Source organism: Gossypium raimondii, chromosome 13 (genome assembly GCF_025698545.1).
Source record: "Gossypium raimondii isolate GPD5lz chromosome 13, ASM2569854v1, whole genome shotgun sequence".
NCBI lineage: Eukaryota > Viridiplantae > Streptophyta > Magnoliopsida > Malvales > Malvaceae > Gossypium > Gossypium raimondii.
The window spans coordinates 27879485-27899552 of record NC_068577.1 but is presented as its reverse complement, the minus strand read 5'-3'; the positions used below and the strand labels follow the sequence as shown (position 1 = coordinate 27899552).

The following is a 20068-nucleotide window of genomic DNA, read 5'->3' as shown; positions in this document are numbered from 1 at the left end:
AAGTTTGCTAGTCTGGTGGTTAAGTGGAGAGCTAAGGAACAAGAGGTTTGAAGTTCGAACCCCTGCTTATGCAAATGGGATTTATTTTTGTTGCTTGTGCCGTGTAGGAGTTTAAGGTGTGGTAAAATGCTGAGTGTTTGATGTGTGAGGGAAAGTAGTGGACGGTTAAAGAGTGGTTGAGGGGTGTGGGGAAGTGTGGGAGCGAATTTAGGGGTAAGTGGAAGGAAATTAGGGGATTATGGGGAAAATATTCAAAATCTGATCATTTTCTTTTCTTTTTGAAAAAAAGAGAGTCAGTTTTCTCTCCATCTTCCTGACGATTTCTTTCCCCATCTCTACCATTTTCATTCCTCAATTCCTCCCCTTGCCACCAAATTCCACTTCTCTCCCCCACCCTTGGCGTTTCTTTTTATTTTTCCTAGCTTCAATCGTTCGTCTGTGGCAACCTTCATTTCCGTCTGTTCGGTAAGTGAAATAAGGTGCTATTGGTTTTCTTCTCAACTTTCAATTTCTTCCCTTCTTGCTGAGAGTCTCTTAACATTTCCCTATTCTTTCCCTAGCCGAACCTTCACCTTGCTACCTTTCCCTTTTCTGGTCCTTTTTAATTCTACTCTATTTCTGCGCATCGTTCTCTTTGCGTTTTCAGTAAGTTTAGTTTTGATTAACTTTAAAATAGGATTTGGGCAAGTGTTAAAATGGATTATTTTGGTTTAGGGGTTTATCAAAGGGTTGTTTATTGCTCGCCAATGTTCTGAAGATTGGAATTCCTGCTACTTAATATAAGGTAATGGCTTATCGCTCGAAAGATGATCACTTTGCTTTGGGATTTAGATAAATTCGATGGTTTAAATGATTAACCTAGTGTTTATTTCCGATTTTAGGTATAGGTGTGCTCAGGATTTTTTAGACGTCAAAATTGAAGCAGGTGTGTAATCGTAACACTGTAAACGAAAAACAGTGAAAAGCTAAAAAGTGAGACTGTCGACGCTACACGGACGTGTGGTTATCCATGTGGTAGGCTGTGTGATCGAACACGGGCATGTAATCGACAAGGCTGGCCGCATGCAATACACAGGCCAGACCGAATATGGTCGTGTGGGCCACACGGGCGTGTGGGCCCACATGGGTAAACCACATGGCGTGTGGGATTTTTTGGTCAAGCCATGTGATCTACACAGCCAAGGCCAATTTGGGCCATGTGGGTCATACGGACGTGTGGGCCCACACAGGCAAACATCATGGGCTTTTAGACCCATTTTCACTGTTTAATTGCTAAGGTTGCACAGGTTGCCCGAGTCGACTGTGGACCTATTGTAGGGTCGGTAAGCTTACCTAGACCCCTAATTGACTGAAATGATTGTATGACTAATATGATTAAGCATGATGATGTTCCAATGATTTGATACTGTATGCCGGTTTGTATGCATGATATTATGTATAGCATGTCATATTTGTATATTGCATTGCATTGGGTTAGGAATTATATTATTAGGAGGAAGTGTACTGAAAGGCCTCGGGCCTAATTTACTGGAAGTTCAGCTGCAAACTACTGTTTAGTGCCGCATGCAGTACTTTTTGGAGTGCAGGGATAGGTGGGTTGATTATATCCCCACATGGAGTGTAGGGTTAGACAGAGATGGTGTGTAGAGGCTGGCTGGGTAGGATTTTGTGACTGTATATCTGGTACCGAAAGGGCTTAAGCCCTAACTGTAACTGCATTATGTCTGCTTGTTCTATATGGGGAATTACACAATGAGTTTTCGTAACTCACCCTTTTGATTTATCTATAAAGGTAATCCCTAGGCTGGGGCAGATCAGTACGGCGGAGGACTCAGCGGTGGCCACACAACCTTATTTGACTATGTTTCGTACTTAATTATGATTTTAAAAATTTTATTTGGGAATTTTAATGTTTAATTATGATTTTAAAAATTTTATTTGGGAATTTTAATGTAAATATGGCCTTTAAGGATTTTTCTTAAATTTGGGATTTTCAATTTATAACTACTAGCTTTAGGAAAACTCGAGTTTTCAAAAGAACCAAACGTTTTAACAAAATACTCACGATTACGCAATCTGTTTTAAAAAAGCTTCCGCATAGATTAAACGTTTTGAAAGCTTTCGAATGATTAATTAACACGATATTAGAATTAATAAATAATAATGCAAGAACTCCAAACAAAAAATATATTTAGCAAAGTTACGGTTTCCCAACACAAGCTATGATTTTCAAACACACTACCATGTGACATCACCAGGTTCGGCCATAATGTGCAAGCCGGGTTTGGGGTGTTACAGCTTTACTATTTTATTTGTTTAGGGGAGAGCAATGTGGTAAAATTATTATAGCCATACTGAATTCTAAACATTTTGGTTTGGTTTATAAGGTCTCCATGTTAATATTATGCTAGAATAATAGACATTGGTGTTGGCATGACGATTCTTGTTTGGACGGATTAACTTAGCCGTTGAATGATGACATAAATAAAGTAATGGATGCATGTTATTTAGGAACTATTTGAGATAAATTATTTGCTTTTCTATGCTGCATTTTTAGCTCCAATAGTAGAGGTATCGGTATTGAGCTTTGATAATTGATACCTCTGTGAATTAAAACATACAGGAAACAGAATATGGATTTCGTATCGATACCTAATCGGCTGTAAAGATCACAGCAATAATGCGCAAGCGTACACTACCGATGCAAGTATAATAGACAGATGTGAGTCTGGTAGATATCGATTCCATAGGGAGAGTTGTATTTTGTCTATTAATGTCAGTGCAATAACTAGATATAAACGAAATAAATTGTAAGGATAGTTGTCGAAGCAATAACTCAAAAAAAAAAAAGATAAAGTGTGCTATAGATAAACTGGGATCCCTAAGATGAATCTTCAGCAGTATACTATGTACTCATAAGGTATAAAAAATAGGTGATTGTCGATAAAAATAAGATTTAATAAGATAACATTTAACAACGCATCCATTGTACTTCCATATAGTAGAAAACATAGAGTAATCATGAATGTTTTCAAAGAAATGAGAAAGAATCGAATGGAGAATACTATTCCTAGGCTACTCGATTGAATCTCTCCATTTCCCCTTATTCTGCACTTAGATCTCCTCATCAGGAGTGCATCTGCATCAATCTTCACGTTGGCTCACCCAAAGGAGGATCAAGCTTCCATGGCCGCAAGCTTTAAAATAGGTTAAGAGAATGGTGGTCAACAATAAAAAATCCTCCCTTCATTCTTCCACGTTATCCTTTTATATTTTCCTCAATAGTACAAGTGTCCTTCCCTCAGGATTCATTTGTCCTTATTCGTACAGGGTTGTTACACCAGACTGGACAGCTCACGCATGATTGGCTCTTATTAGACAGATGTCAACTGCGATGGCAATTTTAGACGCAATCTGGAATTAACTCATGCAGCGACATTAATGCAATAAGATAGCAAAATTAAGGATAAAATAGGCTAGGATTCACTGAGTTATAAAATTAAATTTACTAAACTGAACATGCTAAAATGTATGCTAAGGGTAACTAAATGAGAACAATTTAACCAATAAGTAGGGGAAAAACTTATGTTCTTTTTAGTGCTATCAATTCCTTTTGCTCGGGTATCGATACTCGGGGAAGAAATATCTATACTTTGTTTGGTGGTACTGACATTTTCTGATAGTTAGGATTTTAATCGAGAAGTAGAATGCTCATTTGGTATCATTTTTCCAAATGGTATCGATACCACTCAAAGGAAATATCAATACTTGGATGTCACTATCGATACCTACAGACATTTTATGGAATTTTCCTAATTAGCCCTTATGCATAATTCTGGCTAAATGTATGATCAATTGACAAACGATTTGCATGTAATAATGATAAATAACTATTTGGATGACTCAAAACTTATACGAGTTAACAAGAGATGATCAGTTTGCTTGCATCTAGTTTCCCAATAGATGTACATGAGATGAGACGGTGGTGTGGCATCCCATATCTGGGCTTCGTGACCAAGTCGGGTAGGGTGTTACACTTACTAACCAATTCCTACGGTTGGTATTGACAACTTTCTCCAGAATCTACTTGATTTCTCTGTTGGAAATTTTAGCTTGTCCATTTGTTTGTGGGTGATATGTCGTGGCAATTTTATGTTTAACATCATATTTTTTCAGAGCGTTGGCAACTAATCTGTAGTCAAAATGTAAGCCTTCATCACTAATTACAGTACGAGGGGTACCAAACCTGGTAAAAATATTTGTACGCAGAAATCTCATAACTGATTTGGCATCATTTGTAGGTAAAGCCACAGCTTCAACCTATTTGGAGACATAATCCACAATGACAAGAATATAGATTTTTCCCCAGGATGGTGGAAATGGACCCATGAAATCAATTCCCCAAACATCAAATAATTCCACCTCTAAAATATTTTGTAGTGGCATCTCGTGCCATCTTGATAAGTTACCAATTCTTTGACAACGATCACAGTCATTAGCATCTTTAAACGTGGTGGGCCAATAAAAACTAGATTGAAGAACCTTTGCAGTAGGTCTCATGCTTCTGAAATGTTTACCATAAGGTGCAGAAAGACAGTGATGTAGGATAATTTGAATTTCATCATCTGGAATACATCTTTGAATTACTTGATCTGCACACTACTTGAATACAAATGGCTCGTCCCAATAATATTGCTTAACATCATGAAGGAATTTCCTTTGTCCTTGATGATTGAGCACAGGTCGTAGCAATCCACTGACTAGAAAGTTAACAACATCAGCATACCATGGCAATGCCATAGCCAACAACATCTGCTCATCAGGAATTTGTATTCAATCATTTGACCCTCACCATACTCATTCCCTGCTTCTAGTCATGACAAGTGATCAGCCACTTGATTTCCAGTGCCTTTCCTATCTTTGATTTCCAAATCAAATTCCTACAGTAGCAATATTCATCTAACGAGTCTAGGTTTGGCCTCTTTTTCGTCACCAATTATTTGATGGTAGAATGGTCTGTATAAACTGTGACTTTGGTGCCTGCTAAATATGCTCTGAATTTTTTAAAGGCAAACACAACTGCTAACAATTCTTTCTCCATGGTGGTGTAATTGAGCTGTGGATCTGTCAGCGTGCGACTGGCATAATATATAGCATAAAACATCTTGGATTTTCTTTGCCCTAGCACTACTCCGACAGCAAAGTCACTTGCATCAAACATTAGTTCATATGGTAGAGTCCAGTCTGGTACAGTGACTATAGGTGTTGTAGTTAATCATTCCATTAACTCTTCGAATGCCTTTGAGCATAACTCATCAAAATGAAATGGTTTGTTTTGCCCCAAAAATTGACATAAAGGCTTTGATATCTTAGAAAAATCCTTGATGAAGCAACTATAAAATCCAACATGCCCGAGGAAACTTCTAATTCCTTTCACTGAAGTGGGTGGCGGCAACTTTTCAATGACTTCTATCTTTGCTTTGTCAACGGCTATTCCTTGTTGTGAAATTTTGTGGCCCAAAACAATGCCTGCACAAACCATGAAGTGGCATCTTTCCCAACTCAACATCATATTTATTTCTTGACATTGGCAAAGTACTAACTCTAATTTTTTTATGCAATCTTCAAAAGTGTCGCCAAACACCAAGAAATCATCCATGAATACTTCAAGGAATTTCTCCACCATGTCAAAAAATATTGCCACCATGCAACACTGGAATGTTGTCGGGGCATTACATAACCCAAATGGCATTCTTCTAAGTTTCATAAGGACAGATGAACGTAGTTTTTTCTTGATCAATAGGAGATATGGCAATTTGGTTGTACCCTGAGTAGTCATCTAAAAAACACTAGAAGGCTTTCCACGTTAGTCTATTTAGCATCTGATCTATAAAAGGCAAAGGGAAACGGTCCTTCTTCATTACCTTTTTGAACTTTTGATAATCCATACAAACTCTCCAACCTATGACAGTATATGTGGGAATAAGTTCGTTGTTCTCATTGCTAACTGTTGTGACTCCTCCTTTATTGGGTACACACTGAACAGGGCTCACCCAAGAGCTATCAGAAATTGGGTATATAATCCCAGCATCCAACCATTTGATAATCTCCTTCTTCCTTCATGATAGGACTCGGTCTCATTAACTGTGCAATATATTTGCCATGGCAATCTTCAAGTATTATTTTGTGCATGCAGATTGCTGGGCTAATTCCTTTGATATCCGCAATTGACCATCTTAAAGCTTTCTTGGATTTCTTTAAAACCTTGAATAATTGTATCTCCTAGTCTGTTGTAAGCATGTTAGAAATAACTACAGGCAACGTATCATTTTCTCCCAAATAAGCGTACTTCAAATGCACTCGTAATGGCTTCAAATCCAGCACCGGTGGATCTTTTATTGATGAGCGAGGAGGGTTGAAAGAGTGACTTGATAAATCTAATGATCCAAAGCTCCTTCTACATCCATTTTCATATTGTTGAGTTTCCATTAGTTCTTCAGTGAAATCTGTTTCATTTAATTTAATAGGGTCTGCATCAGAATTGTTATGCATATGTCCTACAAATTCTTCCTGAATTACAATGTCAACAGATTCAACAGCATGGCATTCTTCATCGTGGTCTGTACACTTTAAAGTAACAAACACATTAAAAGTCAACTACTGATCATTAATTCTCATGGTTAACTCACCTTTCTATACATCAATCAATGTTCTACCAGTTGCTAAGAAAGGTCGTCCAAGTATTATAGGTACCTCTTTATCTGCTTCACATTCCAAAATAATAAAATCTGTTAGAAAGATAAACTTGTTGGCTCTTACTAGTACATCTTCAATTTTATCTTCTAGATGGACATATGATCTATCAGCTAGTTGTAGTGTGACTGTAGTAGGTCTTGTCATTCATAACCCAAGACTCCTGAAAACAGACTTAGGCATTAGATTGATACTTACACCTAAATCGCTTAATGCTTTGCCTACATAATGGTTTCTAATCAAACAGTGTATAGTGAAATTCCCTGGATCTTTTAATTTTGGTGGCAGTTTATTCTTTAGCATTGTTGTGCACCCTTCAATAAGTGCAACAGTTTCAAACTCCCCTAATCTTCTCTTATTGGATAGGATATCTTTCATGAATTTCCCATAGTTTGGCATTTCTTCTAATGCTTCCACCAAAGGTATATTGCTGTGTAATTGCTTCAAGACCTTTAGAAATTCTTGAATTGAGCATCTTGTTTCGACTTTTGGAAATGCTGGGGAAAAGGTGGCAGTGACCTTCCTTCCATTTGTTGAGGTTTCCTTGCCATGGCATTTGTATTGGCTTGGCAAGATGAATTTTCTTCTGTATTCTTTTTCTACTCCCATCTTTTACAGTTTGTTCCACTTCTGTTTTGAAAGTTGTGCTTCCAGAAACATCAAAACTTTCCTCCTCAGACAAGGCATCTTTCACAACTTCTGGCAACTGAATGCCACTCTGAAGTGCTATGGCTTTACATTATTTTTTTCCTTAGGTCCAGAACTTTCGGTGTCACTAGGCAATGCTCCTTGTTGTCTAGAGCTTCATGCAGTGGCAATTTTTCCAACTTGATTCTCTAGACCTCTTAAGGAAGTTTTTTGGCTCTGAATAATTGCATCATTCTTAGCCATATACTCTTTTAACAAAGCTTCCATAGTTGATGTTGAAGATGATGAAATTTGTTGCACATTTTGTCACGGTATTGGTTGAATATGTCCAAATGGTACACCATCTTCATTCTGTCTATTAACAATGTTGGCATTTCCCACTCCTTAATTACTCTAGCTTAAATTTGGATGTTACTTCTACCATGGATTGTAGGTGTTGGAGTAGGGATTGTTGTTGCTACGATTAAAATTTCTCATGTAATAGTATACACATGCTAGTTCTACAACCTTCATCTCTTGCATTGTAGAGGGTCTTTTCAGAGTTTTAATCATATTCGTTAAAGATGATACATGAGTTGTTAACGATGTAATCGCATCAAGTTCCATTGCTCTAGCAACTCTTCTACCAATATCAACTTTGGTAGTGGGGTACTGATAATCATTATTTTCTATTACTTCCAGAACCTCGTATGCTTCATTGTACGATTTTTCAAGCAACATCCCATTACTAGATGCATCCACCGCCATTCACGTATGAGCATTTAATCCATTGTAGAACATTTCCATTTGTGTCCAATGCTAAAAACTATACATCAGGCATTTTCTAATTAATTCCTTGAAACGCTCCCATCCTTCATATAATGTATCATCTTCAAATTTCCTGAATGATGTAATGTCATTCCTCAACTTAACATTCATATTGAGAGGATTATAACTAACCAAAAATCTCTAACACAGTTCATTCCAAAACGTCGTTGTACCTGATGGTAATGCATTCAACCATATGATCTAGCACAATCTCACAATGAATAAGGGAATAATTTTAATCTAAGAGCATCTTCAGGAACACCCTACTGCCTGAATGAGTCATATACTTCAATAAAAAGTCTCAAGTACAGTATGGGATCTTCAGTTGGTAAACCACTAAGCTGCCCTACCGTCTATAGTATCTGAAACATTAATGGTTTTAATTCAAAGTATTGAGCTTGAATATATGGCCTAACAATTCCTAGACTTAGATCACCCAAAGTAGGCACTACATGTTCTCTGATAGGTCTATCTCTATCATCTAAGATTCGAGGAATATCAGCATTCCTTTCATTCTGGAGTACTTTATCTTTTCTGATTGGATCATTTAAAATCCTCTCCATTTCTATTAATGCTTTCCTTCTTTGCCTTAATGTACTTTCAATCTCATGATCAAAATAGTATTTTGTATCCTTTTGAATACTTCTTTTCATGCACTGGTACAAAACCTAAAAAATCAAATAAAATACTAAATATCTGTTCTAACAAAAATAACAAGAATAATAACAAATGAACTTTTCACCAATCTGTTGATCCCCGACAACTACGCCAAAAACTATGTTGCGTGTAAATAACTAATGCAATTGTGCAAATGTACACGTCATTCAAGTAATAAAGTGGTAAGTAAGTATCGTCTCCATAGTGATCAGAAATTGGTAAGAGATTGATTAAGTTATTATAATCTTGTTAACTACACTAAATCGCAAGAACTACTTTTAAATTGAATAAGATGTTGGTTACTGAATTAATGTAACTTAATGCTAAAAATGGAGAATTGATATGGCAAATAAAATGTCGTGGCAAATTAAAGAGAAAACCAAGAGTAATTCTGTTGTTGAATGAATGGGGCTAGAATTATTCAGGTGAAATGCTCATATCAAAAAAAATGTCATGGCAAAATATTGTCTAATCAACTGCCCAGAGAGTTACTACTATAACCTTCCTCTTTCAATAGCTAGATTTAAGCTAAAAATTTAAGTTACTTTATATCTACAGAACTCTAGTTTAATAACTGTAATGAACGTTCTTCTCTGCACAACTCACAACATATATGTCTAGAGTGCTATGAATATTCTATCAAATATTTGCTTACATCAAACGATTCTAGATCTAGTATATTTAACCTTTTCAGAATTAAAAATACATCTATGAACATAGCATACAATCAACTATGTCTAGAGCTTGCATGCATGTATTTAAAATAGGCATAAATTGAATGAAACAGTGATATAAGCAATCTCAAATCATGAACATTAAAGATGATAAACATCCACCCAAATAACTCCAACCCAGAAAAGATTTAGTTCATGGGTGGAAAAGTAAACACCAAATTTAAATCATTCATCAACATTTAAAGAAGTTTGAATCACAGAAATCAGGAAAACTAAAGGCAAAACTACAGGATTTCTCACCAGACTCCAGCTTCTCTTCTATCTTCAGGTCGTATGTGATCCATGATAAATGTCTCTTCCCCTTCTTCACGTTTGTATTCTGCTCTCTGCAGCTGCTACCATTTCTTTCTCTATAATTTTGCAATGGAGTTTTTTTTTTGTGCAGAGAGAGGATTGTTGTCACTAGTCTCTTTCTCACACAAATTCTCCTCTCTCTTTTTCTTATTTTCTCTCTTTCTTTTATTGGGTAGATCCGTCCCACCGCAGTACAAATTTCACATTCCTTTTTTCATCAGCTTGGTTTTTCTGGTACACATCTTCCTGAAATTACCATGGCAATTCTATTGGCAATCAATCTTACCAATTGTCATGGCAATATTTCACTTCCCTTATTTTCCCTCTTCATCTTCTTGCTATTCCTACACATGTATTCACCCAAAACCACACATTTCCTCCCCAAGTGATAAAAGTAACAAATCATGACCATTATATCACAATCTAAGCTTTGCGATGTAATGTTCTAAAAATATCCAAAAAATAAAAATGTATTCACTTAATTACAACCAATTAATTCTATTTAGAGGCCTTAAATATAACTCTTTTCAAGAGTTATCACATACCGACTATAGGCACGATCATTTTTAGAGCATAAGTGTAACAGCCTAAATTTTGGGCTAGCCGAAATAGTGGTTTTGGGACCATAAATTCGATGAAAAATATTATTTTCATTATATTTTTATGGTCTACGATTTCACAAAATGATTTCATGAAAATTTCATTCGAAAATTTTGACGTTTGGGCACTCAATTTAGTCAAAAGGACTAAATTGTAAAAAGTGCAAAAGTTGAGTTCTACATGTTAGAAGTGTCCAATTGTTATGAAATTTTAAATTGGAGGTCCTTAAATGGTAATTAGACCATTGGTTAACTTGTTGGGCAAAAATGGACAAGAGATAAGTGAAATAGGAAATTTTTAAGTTGGAGGCATTTTGGTCACTTAGTAATTAAAAGAATTAAAAAGGCCAAAATAGCCAAAAATTTGTCCATCTTCTCCATGGTGAACGAAATCAGCATGGGGGAAGCCATATTTAGGGTTTTCAAGCTTCCAAGCTCCATAGTAAGTGATTCTAAGCCCCGTTTTTAATGTTCTTTACGTTTTTAGAGTCCCGATAACTTGATTTACCTTATTCTAGCAATAATTTAACCTAGGGTTCATATTTGGAAAAATACCCATAGGTGAAATGTGTTTATTTTGATGTTTTGTGGTAGAATATGAAGCTTGAAATTATGTTAAATAACTTTTGCTAGCCGATTTTAAGTGAAAATGAGTAAGTTAACATAATCGGTAAAAATACCTAATGTTCATAAGTGTTAGAGTGAGAATTTGATGTTGCCATAGAAGGGAAAAATGTTCAGCATGTCATAAAACATAAGAAAAAGGAATAAAGTTTAATTTCTAGCCTAGGGGCAAAATCGTAATTTTGTGAAACTTTAGGGGAAAATGTAATTTTGCCAAAATGTGATTTTTGGACTGGATTGAATAATGTGAGTGTTAAATAAGTTAAATATGTTATTATAAGTCAAGAAACACAAGGAATTGACTTTGATTAGGGAAAAAGGAAAAAATGAGAAAAAGTGAGAAATTTCTCGATTGAACATTCGGAATAAAAAGGGATACGAATGAAGTGGCAGAAATGATCACATGTGTGGCATGGACTGTGTGTAGGCCACTATGTGAAAGTGAAAGTGATGGTCACATGTGTAGTACTATGTGCATGCTACTACGTGTGCCAGAATGATAGGTCGCATGTGTGTACTATGTGCAGGCTACTATGAGTACCGGATAACTTCGATCACGTGTGTAGTACGATGTGCAGGATACTACGTGTATCGGATAGTGATGGTCACATGTGTAGTACTATGTGCAGGCTACGATGTGAACCGGTATCATTAATTATAAGGTGGTTGCTATGTGCTGATCTCACCGGATATAATTGATTACAAAGGGTGGTTGCTGTGTGCTGAATCCACCGTGTATCTGTTATTATTCCGAAGTGTTCATCGGGAAATTGACTAAGTGAAAATACATGAGATCATGTAACGATTAAGTGTTATTGAATGATGAATATATGTGTGGAATTGAATTGAATAATGATTGAAAGTGAAAAAGTGACATTATGAAAAGTAAAATTAGCAACAAAATAGTTTTGGATAGTAACAATAGTGTGACTTTGAAAAATCACCAAAAATTTTTAAATTGAATTAGAGAGTGAATAAGATATTAAATGAAAGCTTATTGAGTCTATTTTTACATAAAAGAAATATAGTAAGCAAAAGAGTTATATATTTTGAGATATTTGAGTTTTAGTGAGGCAGGATCAGATTGATTTGAATCCCTCTTCGAATTTGGAAAATAATTAAAATTGTAAAAAATAATTATAAGTTATAATTTATATTCATAGAATTCTTAATAAGTTATTTTCAAAGGAAATAAACAGAAATATCATCTTAATTTTTTACAATGAGATAATTCATTTTTAGTGAAGAGAGGTCAGAGATGTTGAGTAGTGAAACAGGGTGAATTTAAAGAATAAAATGTACTAATTGGATAGGTAAAAATTCTGAAAATTTTATGGTAAGAAGATATGTTAGTCTAGTTTCGGGGAAAATTAACAAAACTTAATTTGGAGCTCTGTAGCTCCAAATAAAAATAATTTAGTGACTATAAGTCGACTAGATAGCTTTGAATTTAAATACAAGTGAATAGTAAAATTATGTATATGCTATTTAAGCATGTTATATACATAAAGGATGTGGAATGGAGAGGAGGAGGAGGACAATAAAGTATATGAATGAATTGTGTATAATTGGTTAAATGTCTGATTATAATCGATAAATGTTGAAATAGGAGTGATGCTTATATTGGTGCATTACTGGCCTTGGTAAGCTCATGAGAGAAAATAAAGTTTCATAGCATATGTGTGTGGTATATTTGGCATGAAATGATGTCATGAGTGGCTCATGAATAACTCATGTTGGTAAGTTGATGCATAATAATAGTATTCAAATATATGTATATTTGTAATATTTTGCTATGTGATTCGGAAAAAAGGGAATAAACAGCATACTGAAAATTCGGTCATGGTGCTAGTTTATGTTAAAGGAGTGTTTTATGGCATATCTTAAGTAATGGAATGTTATGAATTTTGAGATTAATTTTCTAGTTAAATAAATGACAAATGAATTCATTGCGTATTCGTAATTTTGACATATGCTTGGTATATGAAACGTAATAATATATGCTTGAATAAACTTTAAGTATTCGAATGACATGGATTTGATGGTGATAAGATTCGAACATTGAATTCATGAAGCACAGGTGATGTATTATTGTTGTGTGATAGCTTGGTTCTAGAAATTGGTTAGGTAAATGGTAAATGAAAGAATTTATGGATATAGAAGAAAATTTGGAGTGAATATGAAATTTAGCTCAATTAAATGATTTCATCAATTAAACATTGTATATACCAGAATGTGTTAGTGAATTACATATTCATAAATTGACATTCAAAGTTCAGTTAGTGATATATGAAAATAACATGAAAAGATTTATGATTGTGATTAATATTGATTCTGACTTAAAGTGGATTCTTCAATATTGGATTGATTTAACGGATATATTGAGCATATGAATGGGTATGTATTGGGCCTTGTAAACCCTAATTAGCAACTCGAAGATAATAATTTGAAAGTTTTTAATTTGGATGAAATTTTATAACTTAAATGTATTTATTCTGGTAATGCCTCGTACCCTATTCCAGCGTAGAATACGGGTAAGGGGTGTTACAATGTGACATCACCAGATTCGGCCCTAATGTTTAGGTCAGGTTTGGGGTGTTACAATAAGCCTCCACTTATATCAAAGCACATGAGTTACATGCACATGGTCCATAACTAACTCAAGATTTAGGTAAATCACACCATGAATGTCACAAGTGATTTAATTCACAAACAGATTCAAAATTAATTCATCTTGGGTCTAGTCCAATCTATCATTCTTCCAATGAATACATCTACGTCTCTACGTTGTAGTCAACTGCTCTAAAAGCCAAGACTAGTCACCTCCCCAATTTGAATTCTAGGCGACATAATAATCCTTCTAAGTATTTGAACCAAATGTTCACTTTGATTTCTTTTACGATATTATAGAATCGTTTAGATTATCTACTAATGTAAGTTATATTTCTCACAATATAAATGTTCTTATAGTGCCACATTTCATCAATTTGAACTTAGATAATCAATGAGCTAATATTTATGATATACCATAATTTGATATGAAAAATTAGGCTTTCCCGATTTACTTAAGGAGCTTACTCTCAAGCAAAGTAGTGTATTTTCATAGTTTTTCGTAGTTTTTAAATTTTAAGTTAACAAGTGTAAATGTCTCGTTTTTACACATTTTGTGACCCAATTTGGCCAATGGTGTCATTAGGGGGCCTAACATGTGGTTGAGTCATGTAAGGACATGTTGGAGGTTGAAAATAACCGAAAACGACACCAAAGGAAAGGTATCGCGATATCTTTACCATGAAATCATGATACCTCCAACAGGATTGAAGATTGGAAACCACCCTTTAATGGTATCGTGATATCCACCTTCAAAGAAAACCCCCAAGGTTCGAAACTACCTGAGGTATCGTGATATCCTCTTTTAGGTTTCGTGACACAAAAATCGTAAGGGGGACAAAATTGGACCAAAAAGGTAGTCTTTGTCCACCCGATCCACCAATCACCTAAGGCCCATGTAGGGTTTAGGGTTTAGGGTTTGCCAATAAATTTTCTCAACATTTAGCCTCAAACAGCCAATTTTGGTTGAGGAGGAGAGAAACATACACTAGTTTAATTTTTAGCTTTAGTTTCTCTAAGTTTTCTCTTAGTTTTTCTGCAACTTTTCTAGGGCTTTTATTTGCTCTTCTTCTTTATTAGTTTTAGGGTTTATTTCTTTGTATTTACTTCTTTTTCTTAGTGTTCTTATTTTTAGTTAAGTTAGTTATCACTATAGCTTAGTTATCACTGTAGTTTAGGTTTATTTGCACTTTCAGTCCCTATACCTTATTGTAAGACATTTCTGACTTTAGTTTATGTATTTCAGTTTCTTTTACTTTAAATTAGTTAAAGTTTGTTCCTTTTATGTTTATTGCTTTAGATTTTCTTGTTCAATGCCTTTAGTTTCATGTTCTTTAAGTTTTCTTGCATAAAAATCTAAATTTTTATATTTTTCTTAAACTTTACTTTAATGTTTTCTTTACCTTTCATTTTCATGTACAGTCTCTTTATTTTCGACATGAGTAGCTAACCTAAAAAAGAGGTTGGCTTATGAAGATGTGGGTAAGCTGTCACACACCAAAATTGGGTCTAAAAGTTTCAAGGGTAAATTGGGATTTTAGCTCATATGTGCTTGGAATTTAGTAAGCATAGTAACCGAAAATGTTTCTGTCTATGGCTTTTAGAAAATTAAATCGATTTTTGAAAATAATATTCCAAAGACTTTCAATTTTGAAATAGGGACTGATTTGTAAAATGGTCTAAACTTTGAGTGTTTATAAGGCAGTTAAACCAAATTTTAAATTTCAATGTATTATGCAAAAGACAGAGACCATGTTAAAGAAGAGTTTGCTAAAGCACCTAGTTTATTTTTTACAACTTCTGATAATTGGAACTCTGAGCATACTAATGATGAATACATTTGCATTACAGCTCATTGGATTGACAAATATTAGAAGCTACAAAAGAGAATCATAAGGTTTAAAGCTTTATCTCCTTCGTATGATGGTTTGAACATAACGGATGGGCTTGTTTTATGTTTATCTCAGTGGGTTATATACAAGAAAACTTTTAGCATCACTTTGGATAATGTTTCTTATAATGATGTTATGGTTTCTTGTCTTAAAAATTGTTTTTGTTAGAACCGAACTCTTTTGTGTGATGGTGGTTTTTTTTTCAACTTAGATTTGTGCACATATATTGTGATATAGGGTTGCGCGCGGACCAAGATCGAGTTGCCAAGTCACAAGAAACTCCTACGAAAGGTCCTAGACGAACAGATCTGAAAACAAAAACAAAGATTAAGATTAAACCGAATCAGATTTGAATTTAAATCCCCAAATTCAATTAAAGGAGCAGCAAGAAACAAAGAAAGAGAACAATGGAATTAAACGATTCAAGAACTGAATAAAGGATGCGATTCGGTCTAATTGAACACCCAAGATGATTTTCCCAAGTTCCAGCAACCGATTGACCCCCAAACAGATTATAACCCAATCGGCCAAACCCTAGAATTTGGGGATTTTGAAGACGACTCCTTGCTGCCAACGAAGGAAGAATTAATCGATTCTTAGAGTTGGAATATGGCTGGAAAAACACAAGAATAACAGCAAACAAATGAGATAAAGAATCGACACAAGAGAAAATAAATAAAGAAATCGAAACAGCAAGAAATAAAAGATAAGTCCTAAAGATCCTTGAAATCCTGAAAGATTTCACAAATCCCTTCAAACGGCTCTAATATCCCCTCCAAAGAATATCAATGGCAAGAAGAAGGTTGAAGATGGCTCCCACAATCACAAGATTGTTAAAACAACTTCTAAAGAAAGCTCAAGAGAGAATTCTTGGAGAAATCCCCAAAGAAAATTCGCACTTTAACAAAGCCGAAATTTTATTATATTGAGTAATGAATTACAAAGGGTGGCCGGCCATCTCTTATATAGGCCTTCTACTAATTCTAATCTCATTAGGAGAACTTAAAAATTAAACCTAATTAAGAAAAATCATAGGGAAATTCTACCGCCACTTAAATGGGTCATTTTTTGGGCGATTTTAACATGTAATTTTCCTAGAGCCTTAAAATTAAATTAACAATTAAAATGTTTACAATTTGGGCCCTTTGACATTTTGGCCTGATTTTCAACTAAATATGTATGGATTTCTTGATTGGGCTGGAATTCGCTTATTGGGCCTCGCCTTCAAGACTTTGGGCTTGTGATCCATCTCCTACCAAATTTAGGTCGTTGATGCTCGTAACGGAGATCCAATGCACCTTGGTTGCAAGATTCGGTTTCTTAGACTAAGATTTCCAAGATTTGAAATCTTGATTTTCTCGATTCTTGAAATCGCTCCAAACAGCAAAATTGGGCCAAGATTTGGTTTCTTGATTTTCTTGAAAACAAGAAAGTGAATCTTGATTTTCTTTTTCTTTTGTGTACGCATCTAAGGCCTTGCTAACAAATTCTTGAATGGTCCCATTTAGTTTGGAACGCATTTGTCGGGCCTTTGATCTCGTTATTAGGCCTTGTGGTAGTTTGAGCCCATCACATTCTTGGGTTAGGCCTTTGAGACTCGTATCATTCCCCCCTTCCTCAAAAAGATTCGTCCTCAAATCTGAAAAATCAAATGGGGACAAGTCAGCCACATTAAAAGTAGAACTCACATTGTACTCACTAGGTAGATGAATTTTATAGGCATTATCGTTGATCCGCTCGAGTACTTGGAAAGGCCCATCGCCCCTTGGGTCCAATTTAGTCTTCCTTTTTGTAGGAAATCGTTCTTTCCTCAAATGGACCCAAACCCAATCTCCGGGTTCTAGTACAACCCGTTTGCGCCCCTTGTTTACTTTGTTGGTGTTGGCATCATTTGTTTTGGCTATTCGTTGCCTAGCCTTCTCATGTAGGGATTTCACCAACTCAGCTTTCTGTTCTCCATCTAAATTAATAATGTGTTCAAGAGGTAATGGCGCAAGATCAAGTATTGTCAGTGGGTTAAAACCATAAACGAGTTCAAATGGAGAATAACCAGTTGTAGAATGAATAGATCTATTATATACAAATTCAACAAATGGTAGGCATTCTTCCCAATTTCTAATGTTCTTTCCCACAACAGATCGCAATAAAGTCCCTAAGATTCGATTAACTACTTCAGTTTGGCCATCAGTTTGGGGGTGACATGTAGTAGAATAAAGTAATTTAGTACCAAGCTTACCCCACAATACCTTCCAAAAGTGGCTAAGGAATTTGACATCTTTATCAGAAACAATTGTTTTAAGGATGCCATGAAGTCTTACCACTTCTTTAAAAAATAAGTCTGCCACATGTGTAGCATCATCTGTTTTGTGACAAGGAATAAAATGTGACATCTTTGAAAACCTATCAACAACAACAAATATACTATCTCTTCCTTTCTTAGTTCGAGGCAAACCTAAAATAAAATCCACGGATAAATCTACCCAAGGTGAAGTAGGAATCGGTAGAGGAGTGTAAAGGCCATGAGGCATTACCTTAGATTTTGCTTGTTTGCATGTAATGCACTCGGAACATACCTTTTTGACATCCTTCTTCATATGTGGCCAATGGAAGTGTTCTTGCAAGATGTCTAGTGTTTGGCCACTCCAAAATGTCCCATTAAACCCCCACTATGGGCTTCATGAATTAATAAGTCTCTCATGGAACACTTTGGTATGCATAACCTGTTTATATGAAAAAGAAAGCCATCTACAAGATAAAACTTTTCAAAAGCAGTATGTCCACAATTCTTATAGATATGGCCAAAATCAGCATCATCTTCATATAATTCCTTAATATGTTCAAACCCTAAGACTTTAGCATTCAATGTAGTTATTAAAGTATATCGTCTAGACAAAGCATCTGCAACTACATTGTCTTTACATGTTTTATATTGTATCACATAAGGGAATGTTTCAATGAATTCTACCCATCGGGCATGTCTTTTACTCAACTTACTTTGTCCCTTTAACCATTTAAGAGACTCATGATCTGTATGTATGACAAACTCATTAGGCAGCAAATAGTGTTGCCATACTTGAAGTGCACGAACTAATGCCAATAGTTCTTTATCATAAGTCGAGTAATTTAACTGTGCACCGTTCAATTTCTCACTAAAATAAGCAATAGGTTGCTTATCTTGCATTAAAACAGCGCCAATTCCAATTCCTGAAGCATCACACTCAAGTTCAAAAGTATTAGAAAAATCAGGTAATTTGAGAAGAGGAGCAAAACATAACTTATCTTTTAGAGTTTGAAAAGCTTTTGCTTGGGTTTCACCCCATTTGAAACCCACTGATTTCTTTATAACCTCTATTAATGGGGTAGCAATAGTAGAGAAATCTTTCACAAATCGTCTATAAAAACTAGCTAAACCATGGAATGATCTCACCTCGATTCTGATTTAGAGTGGCCACTCCTTAATTGCCTTGACTTTGTCCTCGTCGACATGAATACCTTGAGCACTAACTATGAAACCTAAGAATATTAGTTTATCACAACAGAATGTGGATTTATCAAGGTTGGCAAATAATTTTTCAGCTCTCAGAATATTCAACACGGTTTTAACATGGAAAACATGGTCATCTAGTGTCTTGGAGTAAATTAAAATATCATCAAAGTAAACTACTACAAATTTACCCAAGTGAAGCCTTAAAACATGATTCATTAATCTCATAAATGTACTAGGTACATTAGTAAGAACGAAAGGCATAACTAACCATTCATACAATCTAAATTTTGTTTTAAAGGCTGTTTTCCATTCATCCCCTTCCCTCATTCGAATTTGATGATAACCGCTTTTTAAATCAATTTTTGTAAATATGACTGACCCATGTAATTCATCAAGCATATCATCAAGTCTAGGAATTGGATGTCGATACTTTACCGTTATTTTGTTGATTGGATGGAAATCAACACACATTTGATACGTACCATCTTTCTTTGGTACCAATAAGACAGGAACGGCACAAGGGCTTAGGCTCTCACGAATGTACCCTTTGTCTAGTAATTCCTCAACTTGCCTTTGCATTTCCTTTGTCTCCTCGGGATTGCATCTATAGGCTGGTCGATTTGGTATTGAAGCTCCGGGTACTAAGTTAATTTGATGCTCAATCCTTCGTAAAGGTGGTAAACCTTTAGGGGTATCACTAAAAACATCCTCATAATCCTGCAAAAGAGACTGAAACACACTAGGAAAATTTTCGTTAATGTTAGATAAAGATAAATATTTTTTCCTAAACCTCACAAGGATACAAGGCTGTTTATTGAGTAGGGCTCTCCTCATATCTTTTTTTGTTGCCAAAAAATTTTTCCCGCTCATTTTACCACTTGAGGATTCGCTCACCTTTGGGCTTTTTAAATTTTGACTTTTTCCACTACTAGCCTCTTTTCTCTCTGTCTTTTGTACTTGCCC

General features: G+C 35.2%; 1 pseudogene; it reads left to right on the top strand.

Moving 5' to 3' along the window:
* Positions 1-8210: 8210 nt before the first annotated feature.
* Positions 8211-8310, top strand: LOC128036433 (small nucleolar RNA R71; annotated as a pseudogene).
* Positions 8311-20068: the final 11758 nt, after the last annotated feature.